General features: G+C 40.9%; 2 non-coding genes and 1 pseudogene across 2 annotated transcripts in view; all 3 read left to right on the forward strand.

Moving 5' to 3' along the window:
* The window catches only part of LOC129953440 (small subunit ribosomal RNA), a 1987-nt gene extending 32 nt beyond the window's left edge, over window positions 1-1955 (forward strand). The window contains exon 1 of the ribosomal RNA XR_008782528.1: window positions 1-1955. This exon is cut by the window's left edge and continues 32 nt beyond it. This is a non-coding gene — a ribosomal RNA (small subunit ribosomal RNA).
* A 502-nt stretch (window positions 1956-2457) lies between these two features.
* Window positions 2458-2636, forward strand: LOC129953434 (5.8S ribosomal RNA). The gene has a single exon (XR_008782523.1). It is a non-coding gene; the product is annotated as a 5.8S ribosomal RNA (ribosomal RNA).
* Window positions 2637-2922: 286 nt separating this feature from the next.
* On the forward strand, window positions 2923-5739 carry LOC129953443 (large subunit ribosomal RNA; annotated as a pseudogene).
* The last annotated feature ends 4261 nt before the right edge of the window (window positions 5740-10000 follow it).

The following is a 10000-nucleotide window of genomic DNA, read 5'->3' on the forward strand; positions in this document are numbered from 1 at the left end:
TGTCTCAAAGATTAAGCCATGCATGTCTAAGTACACACGAATTAAAAGTGAAACCGCAAAAGGCTCATTATATCAGTTATGGTTCATTAGATCGTTAACAGTTACTTGGATAACTGTGGTAATTCTAGAGCTAATACATGCAATATAAACACGGACCTTATGGAACGTGTGCTTTTATTAGGCTAAAACCAAGCGATTTTTTCGGAAATCGTTATAATGGTTGAACTCTAGATAATTTGCCGATCGTATGGTCTCGTACCGACGACAGATCTTTCAAATGTCTGCCCTATCAACTATTGATGGTAGTATCTAGGACTACCATGGTTGCTACGGGTAACGGGGAATCAGGGTTCGATTCCGGAGAGGGAGCCTGAGAAACGGCTACCACATCTAAGGAAGGCAGCAGGCGCGTAAATTACCCACTCCCAGTTCGGGGAGGTAGTGACGAAAAATAACAATACAGGACTCATATCCGAGGCCCTGTAATTGGAATGAGTACACTTTAAATCCTTTAACAAGGACCAATTGGAGGGCAAGTCTGGTGCCAGCAGCCGCGGTAATTCCAGCTCCAATAGCGTATATTAAAGTTGTTGCGGTTAAAACGTTCGTAGTTGAATTTGTGCTTCATACGGGTAGTACAACTACAATAGTGGATTGTACATTACCTTATGTATGTAAGCGTATTACCGGTGGAGTTCTAATATATGATGGTCTTGATCATTATATATACCTCCTATTTAAACCTGCTTCAGTGCTCTTTACCGAGTGCTGTTGTGGGCCGGTACAATTACTTTGAACAAATTAGAGTGCTTAAAGCAGGCTCCAAATGCCTGAATATTTTGTGCATGGAATAATGAAATAAGACTTCTGATCTATCTTCATTGGTTTTTAGATCAAGAGGTAATGATTAATAGAAGCAGTTTGGGGGCATTAGTATTACGACGCGAGAGGTGAAATTCTTGGACCGTCGTAAGACTAACTTAAGCGAAAGCATTTGCCAAAGATGTTTTCATTAATCAAGAACGAAAGTTAGAGGTTCGAAGGCGATCAGATACCGCCCTAGTTCTAACCATAAACGATGCCAGCTAGCAATTGGGTGTAGCTACTACTATGGCTCTCTCAGTCGCTTCCCGGGAAACCAAAGCTTTTGGGCTCCGGGGGAAGTATGGTTGCAAAGCTGAAACTTAAAGGAATTGACGGAAGGGCACCACCAGGAGTGGAGCCTGCGGCTTAATTTGACTCAACACGGGAAAACTTACCAGGTCCGAACATAAGCGTGTAAGACAGATTGATAGCTCTTTCTCGAATCTATGGGTGGTGGTGCATGGCCGTTCTTAGTTCGTGGAGTGATTTGTCTGGTTAATTCCGATAACGAACGAGACTCAAATATATTAAATAGATGCTTTCAGGATTATGGTGTTGAAGCTTTCATAGCCTTTATTCACGATTGTAGTAAAATATAATTGTGTTTGAATGTGTTTATGTTAGTGGAGCCGTACCTGTTTGTTTGTCCCATTATAAGGACACTAGCTTCTTAAATGGACAAATTGCGTCTAGCAATAATGAGATTGAGCAATAACAGGTCTGGAATGCCCTTAGATGTCCTGGGCTGCACGCGCGCTACAATGAAAGTATCAACGTGTATTTCCTAGACCGAGAGGTCCGGGTAAACCGCTGAACCACTTTCATGCTTGGGATTGTGAACTGAAACTGTTCACATGAACTTGGAATTCCCAGTAAGTGTGAGTCATTAACTCGTATTGATTACGTCCCTGCCCTTTGTACACACCGCCCGTCGCTACTACCGATTGAATTATTTAGTGAGGTCTCCGGACGTGATCACTGTGACGCTAACGTGTTACGGTTGTTTCGCAGAAGTTGACCAAACTTGATGGTTTAGAGGAAGTAAAAGTCGTAACAAGGTTTCCGTAGGTGAACCTGCGGAAGGATCATTAACGTGATTTTTCCAAATTATAAACTTTATTTTTTTCGAAAGAAAAAAATATTGAAAAAATATAAAACAAAAAAAATATAAATACAAAATGTATTATAAAAATACATTATATTAAAAGAATTTAAAAAAAAATTAAAAAAAAATATATTTATAAGAAAAAAGAAAAAAAAAGAATAATAAAAGATACAAATATAAAAAGATTTTTTTTTCTTTTAAAAAATTTGAACAGAAAAAATTTATTTTTTTCTAAAACAAAAATTATAAAATAACAATGTAGAAGAATTATACAATAGAAAAAAATTATTTTTTTTTCTAAAATATATTACGTCCCATAAATATGAAATACAAAATGTTTTACATGTTGTACTTATTTTCTAAGTAAACGATTCTTTATTGAATTGGACATTCGCAACATAAACATTTAATATAAAAAAGAAATATTTTAATAATATTATCATATTTCTTTAATAAAAATGACTTGATAAAATAAAACAAAAAAATTCTACTCTAAGCGGTGGATCACTCGGCTCATGGGTCGATGAAGAACGCAGCAAACTGTGCGTCATCGTGTGAACTGCAGGACACATGAACATCGACATTTTGAACGCATATCGCAGTCCATGCTGTTATGTACTTTAATTAATTTTGAAGTGCTGCTTGGACTACATATGGTTGAGGGTTGTGAGACTATGCTAAATAAATTGCTTAATTTATTAAGCATATGTTATATTATTGGAGTTTGTAAAAACTTCATAATATTAATTTACAAAGTATACCTAAAAAATATTATTTGAATCCTAAAGTATTCTTATATTATCTATTTTTTAGAGGATTATAGTATATAAAAATATACAATGAGAAAAATTAAACAATCCTCTATTATTTGATAATATGGTCGAAAGCAGGTTCAAAACTAAAAAAATATTTTTTATAGAGTATATACAATAAAAATAATTGCAAGTGTTAAACAACCTCAACTCATATGAGATAACTCCCTGAATTTAAGCATATTAATGAGGGAAGGAAAAGAAACTAACAAGGATTTTCTTAGTAGCGGCGAGCGAAAAGAAATCAGTTCAGCACTAAGCCATTTTGTTTTTATGACAAATATGGGATGCAGTGTATGGAACATCTATAATCTAGTATGAGAAATTAACGATTTAAGTCCTTCTTAAATGAGGCCATTTACCCATAGAGGGTGCCAGGCCCGTATAACGTTAATGATTACTAGAAGGTGTTTCCAAAGAGTCGTGTTGCTTGATAGTGCAGCACTAAGTGGGTGGTAAACTCCATCTAAAACTAAATATAACCATGAGACCGATAGTAAACAAGTACCGTGAGGGAAAGTTGAAAAGAACTCTGAATAGAGAGTTAAATAGTACGTGAAACTGCTTAGAGGTTAAACCCGATGAACCTGAATATCCATTATGGAAAATTCATCACTAATAATATGATATTTATAATATTATATAAATAGTGTGCAATTTTTCCATATAAGGACATTGTAATCTGTTAATGTAATAAATATTTATCATAAGATCCATTACTTAAGTTTATTCGAATTAGTTATTTTCGGATTTCTAACATAGGATAAATGTTTTGGATTTGATAAATCATTGACAGATATAATTATATAATGTGCTTAAATTTTTCGGAATTTTATCAATGGTAGATGAATCTAATGATTTGTTTATTTAATTGTATGCACTATTATGATTAACAATGCGATAGATTCAGGATACCTTCGGGACCCGTCTTGAAACACGGACCAAGGAGTCTAACATATGTGCAAGTCATTGGGTATTTTTAATAAAACCCAATGGCGTAATTAACTTAACTGTTATATAATGGGATTAGTTTATATTTTGTTATGAAATATTAATTCAATCCCGGGGCGTTCTATATAGTTATGTATAATAGTATTTATATTATTTATGCCTCTAACTCGAGCGTACCTTGAGCATATATGCTGTGACCCGAAAGATGGTGAACTATACTTGATCAGGTTGAAGTCAGGGGAAACCCTGATGGAAGACCGAAACAGTTCTGACGTGCAAATCGATTGTCAGAATTGAGTATAGGGGCGAAAGACTAATCGAACCATCTAGTAGCTGGTTCCCTCCGAAGTTTCCCTCAGGATAGCTGGTGCAATTAAAAATTATGTAAAATAATCTTATCTGGTAAAGCGAATGATTAGAGGCCTTAGGGTCGAAACGATCTTAACCTATTCTCAAACTTTAAATGGGTAAGAACCTAACCTTTCTTGATATGAAGGTTTAGGTTGTGATATATTGTGCCCAGTGGGCCACTTTTGGTAAGCAGAACTGGCGCTGTGGGATGAACCAAACGTAATGTTAAGGTGCCCAAATTAACAACTCATACAGATACCATGAAAGGCGTTGGTTGCTTAAAACAGCAGGACGGTGGCCATGGAAGTCGGAATCCGCTAAGGAGTGTGTAACAACTCACCTGCCGAAGCAACTAGCCCTTAAAATGGATGGCGCTTAAGTTGTATACCTATACATTACCGCTAAAGTAAATGATTTATATGCGACTTCGGTTGGAAATAAATTTTGAAACTTTAGTGAGTAGGAGGGTACAATGGTGTGCTTAGAAGTGTTTGGCGTAAGCCTGCATGGAGCCGCTATTGGTACAGATCTTGGTGGTAGTAGCAAATAATCGAATGAGACCTTGGAGGACTGAAGTGGAGAAGGGTTTCGTGTGAACAGTGGTTGATCACGAGTTAGTCGGTCCTAAGTTCAAGGCGAAAGTCGAAAATTTTCAAGTTAAAAATAAATTTTTATATAAATTGATAATAAAAAAGCAAAAATATATTAAAATAAAGATTAAAGAAATGAAAAAATTTTTGCAAAATCAATAAGAAAAATATATATTTTAAAAACTTGATAAATTTTGAACGAAAGGGAATACGGTTCCAATTCCGTAACCTGTTGAGTATCCGTTTGTTATTAAAAATGGGCTTTTTGCTCATCCTGGCAACAGGAACGACCATAAAGAAGCCGTCGAGAGATATCGAAAGAGTTTTCTTTTCTGTTTTATAGTCGTACTACCATGGAAGTCTTTCGAAGAGAGATATGGTAGATGGACTAGAAGAGCATGACATTTACGTTGTGTCGATATTTTCTCCTCGGACCTTGAAAATTTATGGTGGGATTACGCAAACTTCTCAACAGGCCGTACCGATATCCGCAGCTGGTCTCCAAGGTGAAGAGTCTCTAGTCGATAGAATAATGTAGGTAAGGGAAGTCGGCAAATTAGATCCGTAACTTCGGGATAAGGATTGGCTCTGAAGGTTGAGATAGTCGGGCTTGAATTGGAAGCAATAACATGGTTTATGTACTCGTTCTGGGTAAATAAAAATTTTTCGGAATTTTGTTCCCCGGATAGTAGTTTACTTAACCAATTGTGGAATTTTCTTGCTAAAAGTCTTAAGATATATCGCAAGGTATGTTCTTTTGATTTATAACGACTATCAATTAACAATCAATTCAGAACTGGCACGGACTTGGGGAATCCGACTGTCTAATTAAAACAAAGCATTGTGATGGCCCTAACGGGTGTTGACACAATGTGATTTCTGCCCAGTGCTCTGAATGTCAAAGTGAAGAAATTCAAGTAAGCGCGGGTAAACGGCGGGAGTAACTATGACTCTCTTAAGGTAGCCAAATGCCTCGTCATCTAATTAGTGACGCGCATGAATGGATTAACGAGATTCCTACTGTCCCTATCTACTGAGTTGAATTTTGGTTGTCAAAGCGAGCGGTAGTGTTGCTCTGTAATTAAAATTTAATATTTTTGGTTCGTTTTTTCCGGTTCTCAATTCCGAGAAAATTATATTGGTGTGTTTGTGCGCGAAAAAAGGGTTTTCCCATAATTGTAGCGTCATAAAAATAAGTGAGTGTGTTACCGAGAATTCATCTTTTTTAAATTTATAGACTACCTGCAAAGGTCGCGCGCGGGTAACCGTAATAAATTTTTGAAATATACCTGTTTTCGGTGGTGAGTTTTTCTAAGAACGGCGAAGAATTAGTGGCGATGACTAGTTTGTATGACGGAGGCGGAGGTGGTAAAAATATCACGTTATCATCGGAATACGAATCCGATGATAATCCGGTGGTAAATAGGAAGATATCGCGGGTGAAGGAGTTTTTACTTCATCCTGAGGTAAGCAGCGGGGAGGAGAGTTCTTCCAGGAAAAAAGAGAGGGCGATAAGACGCCAGAGGAAGGCAGCTGCTGCGGCTACTGCCAATGCGGAGTTGGCGGCTAACCAAATGGAGCTGGAGGAGGCCTCCATGAAAAGGAAGGCTGAAAAGCCATCATCGGAGGAAAAGAAGAAGGCCCGTTCATCGGTGGAAATTGCTGAGGCACATAAGCCCAGTAACCAAATCGGTAAGTGTTGTGAAAAAACTGTTGAAAAGTCTAAGAGTGAGGGAAAAGAAAATGATGCTAGGGAAATTGGCGTCTCTGGTGGTGGAAACGATGACGGTGGCAGGGTGAGTGCTAGTATTGAAGACGGAGTGGTCTCCAATGCTGGTTCCTCGAATGCCTCCGTCGTTCCGCGTTCTGCCACTAAAAACGCAGGTCAGAGGGAAGAAACCAGGATAAAGGACTCAATTGCGCTTATTAAAAAAAGTGTAATTGAGTTAATTTGTAGGCAGGTTGAACCAACCATTGTGGCAAAGGTGTCGGAGATCTCGGCGAGTTACGAGGCGGTCATTATGGACCTAATTGTTGACAACGCTAGACTTAGAGGTAGAATTGATGTACTAGGGAAGAATGAGTTTCCAAGGGGTTCAATAGGGTCAGTTTCTGTAGTACAGGCCTCGCCTGTTACACAGCAGGTTAGGGCGACTGCTTCCACTTCAGGTGCTGGGCAGCCAACTTTGGCGAAAATCCAAGGACGCCCGTCGTATGCCCAAATTCTTAGCCAGCAGGGCCCATAGGGAAACCTCCAATTGAGGTTAAGCCTGTTGCCCATAGCTATGGGTTGGTTGTTAAAGGGGGAAGTAAAGAGACCCCAAAAGAGTTAAAAACTAAAGTTGATTTGGTTACCCCGCAATTAGGCGTCAGGGTTAGGGAAGTAAGGGCGACGAAATCGAGTTGTGTGGTTAGTTTCCCAACTAATAAAGAGAGGGAGAAAGTGGTAGAAAGTGGTGTTTTTAAGGAAGCAGGGTTGTCCGTAAAGCTGAGTACAAAAATAGGGCCAGAGGTAGTTGTGAGCAGGGTCCACAAGATGATTTCTGTGGAGGACTTCCTTGATGATCTCCACAAGTTAAATACTGAAGGGATCACCAGGGAGGACTTCTTGAAGGAAGTTAAATTGTTGACTCGGCCATGGGAAGCTAAGGCTAATGAAACAGTAAATGTAATTATGCAGTGTAGCGATAGGATTGCTAGGGGCCTGGTACAGGAAGGAAGAATGTACGTGAAACATTTTTCATTTAAAGTGAGGGAGTTGTCACCAGTTAGGCATTGTTATAGGTGCCTTAGCATGGAGCACATTAAACCGCAGTGCAGGGCGGTTAAGGATGTTTGCTGGAGGTGTGGTGGCTCAGGTCATCCCTCGACGCGTTGCAGCAATGAAATACATTGCCGTGACTGTGCTTTCAAGGGTGAGCCGGCGGGCCACCTAATGCTTACGGACGGTTGTCCGATATATGCAAAGGCGGTTGCTAGGGCGTTGGCAAGACATTAGATGGCTAGATTCTTCCAGCTAAATTGTCAGGGGTCGTTCAATTGTTCGCTTAGCTTAGGGCAGTTGATGCGCAATGCGAGGTGTAGCTTTGCTCTGTTGCAAGAACCTCATATCACAGGAGAGGTTATGAGGGGATTGCCGGAGAAAATGAGGTCGTTCATAAGTGAGGACGGTAATGCGGCCATACTTGTGGATGATCTCTGCACTGAGTCTGTGCTCATCAACAGGAGTAAATGGGGCGTATTAGTTAGTGTTGAGGGCGCTTTTGGTAGGGTTTTTTTTGGCTAGCATTTACTGCAAGTTTGGTGAAGAAATCGAGCCGTACTTAGAGTATATGAGTGAGTTGGTTCGTCTCATTGGCAGTGGTGCGGCGATTTTTGGGCTAGACGCAAACGCGGTTTCCCTCAGGTGGCATAGTAAGTTCTTAGAATCTACGTCTCAGAGCCGAAAAGTTGCAAGGGGGGAATTGCTTTGCGAATGGATGACTGAAAATTCGATGCATGCAGTCAATGAGCCGAGTGAATTCTACACGTACTGTGGACCGAATGGCGGTGTCAGTGACATCGACGTGACACTGGCAAATGAGGCGGCGCTTGACAGACTAGGTTTCCATTGGTCCATCAGGGAGGGCGAGGGTGTGAGCGATCACAGCTTGATTGAAGTTGAGATCGAGTATGCTCCCGTGCTTCGTGTTGGCCATGGAGGGTTGGGAGTCAAGCGCTGGCGACTGAACAATGTCGATTGGGCATTGTATCAGGAGCAAATCAGGCGCGGTCTTACGTTGGTGCCTCTGGCAGATTTCGATAGCCTAACGATTGATGCCAAAATAGGAAAAATTAATGAGGTAGTCTGGGGTGTCAACGATTATCTCCTTCAGAGGATTCGGAAGGTGAATCCAAGAAGTGTGAAATGGTGGACACCCCAGTTGGAAAGAAAGAAGTGTGAGGTCAGGTCGCTTCGAAAATCATTTCAGAGGGCGGTTCGAACTAGAGCAGTTAACTTAGATGAGCTGAAAGCTGTCTACAGGCAGGGATTAGCTCAATATAAGAAGATGCTGCGTAGTGTCAAGGAAGAAAATTGGGTATCTTTTACCGAAGGGCATAGAGATGACCCATGGGGTCAGCTTTATCGCATCTGTCGGGGGAGGAGAACCCAGGAGATAGGGTGTATTAAAGAGGGAAGTATAGTCCATGATACGTGGAAAGATAGTGTAGGGGCGCTTATGCGATCTTTCTTCCCTAGGGCTGAGCAATTGGATGCCCCGTCGGCGGGCGGGCGGCCAAGTGCTCCTAGGTTAGATTTTGTTGAAATCGAGATAGCAGTAGCTATGCTCAAATCGAAGAAATCTCCAGGTTTTGATGGACTGACTGGCGAAATGGTGAAAGCCATATGGTCATCTGTTCCGGAATACTTGGAGATTCTTTTTGGAAGTTGTGTTAGGCTAGGGTACTTTCCCTTGGAATGGAAGTGTGCAAGGGTACTTCCGCTTCTTAAGTCTCCCGATAAGATCAGGTCGAATCCTCGATCTTATCGCGGCATCAGCCTCCTTCCAGTGCTTGGCAAAGTACTGGAGAGAGTGATGGTGAATAGACTGATGGAAGTGGTGCCTGAGCCATGCCCATTCCAGTTTGGCTTCACGCCAGGTTGTAGTGTAGTTGACGCTTGGATTCATGTCCAGCGTCATGTTAGGGAATCGTCGGGAAAATATGTATTGGGTATTTTTGTCGACTTTAAGGGCGCCTTCGATTACTTAAATTGGAATTCGGTCAGGTCGAGGTTAGTTGAGGTCGGTTGTCATGAACTGGCTCTCTGGGATAGCTACTTCTCAAATAGGAAGGCCAGAGTAGTTGGTAGGTTAGATGAAGTGTCGGTTAGGGTAGAGCGGGGTTGTCCGCAGGGGTCGATTGCAGGTCCATTTATTTGGAACCTGATGATGGATCCCCTGCTTGTCAGTATTAGCACTGAATTTGAGGGCGTTAGTTGTAGCGCTTTTGCTGATGATCTCCTTGTTCTTGTTGAAGGCCAATCTCGTGCCATCATAGAGCGCAGGGGCACAGAGGTCATGAGTAGAGTGCGTGCTTGGGGCGAGAGTGTAGGTGTTGAAATAGCGGTCGATAAGACGTCCATGATGTTGCTCAAAGGCAAATTATCGGACACGAGAAATCCTATTGTAAGAGTTGGCGAGGTTTCGCTAAGCTATGTGAAGGAATTTACATATCTTGGTATCACCTGTGGTGAGAGGTTGAATTTTCTCCCACATTTCGCCCGGGTGAAAAATAAACTGAACGCCGTCGTGCAGATGGTTAGGCGCATTCTCGTTAAGGATTGG

This window comes from Eupeodes corollae, chromosome X (genome assembly GCF_945859685.1).
Source record: "Eupeodes corollae chromosome X, idEupCoro1.1, whole genome shotgun sequence".
Classification (NCBI taxonomy): domain Eukaryota; kingdom Metazoa; phylum Arthropoda; class Insecta; order Diptera; family Syrphidae; genus Eupeodes; species Eupeodes corollae.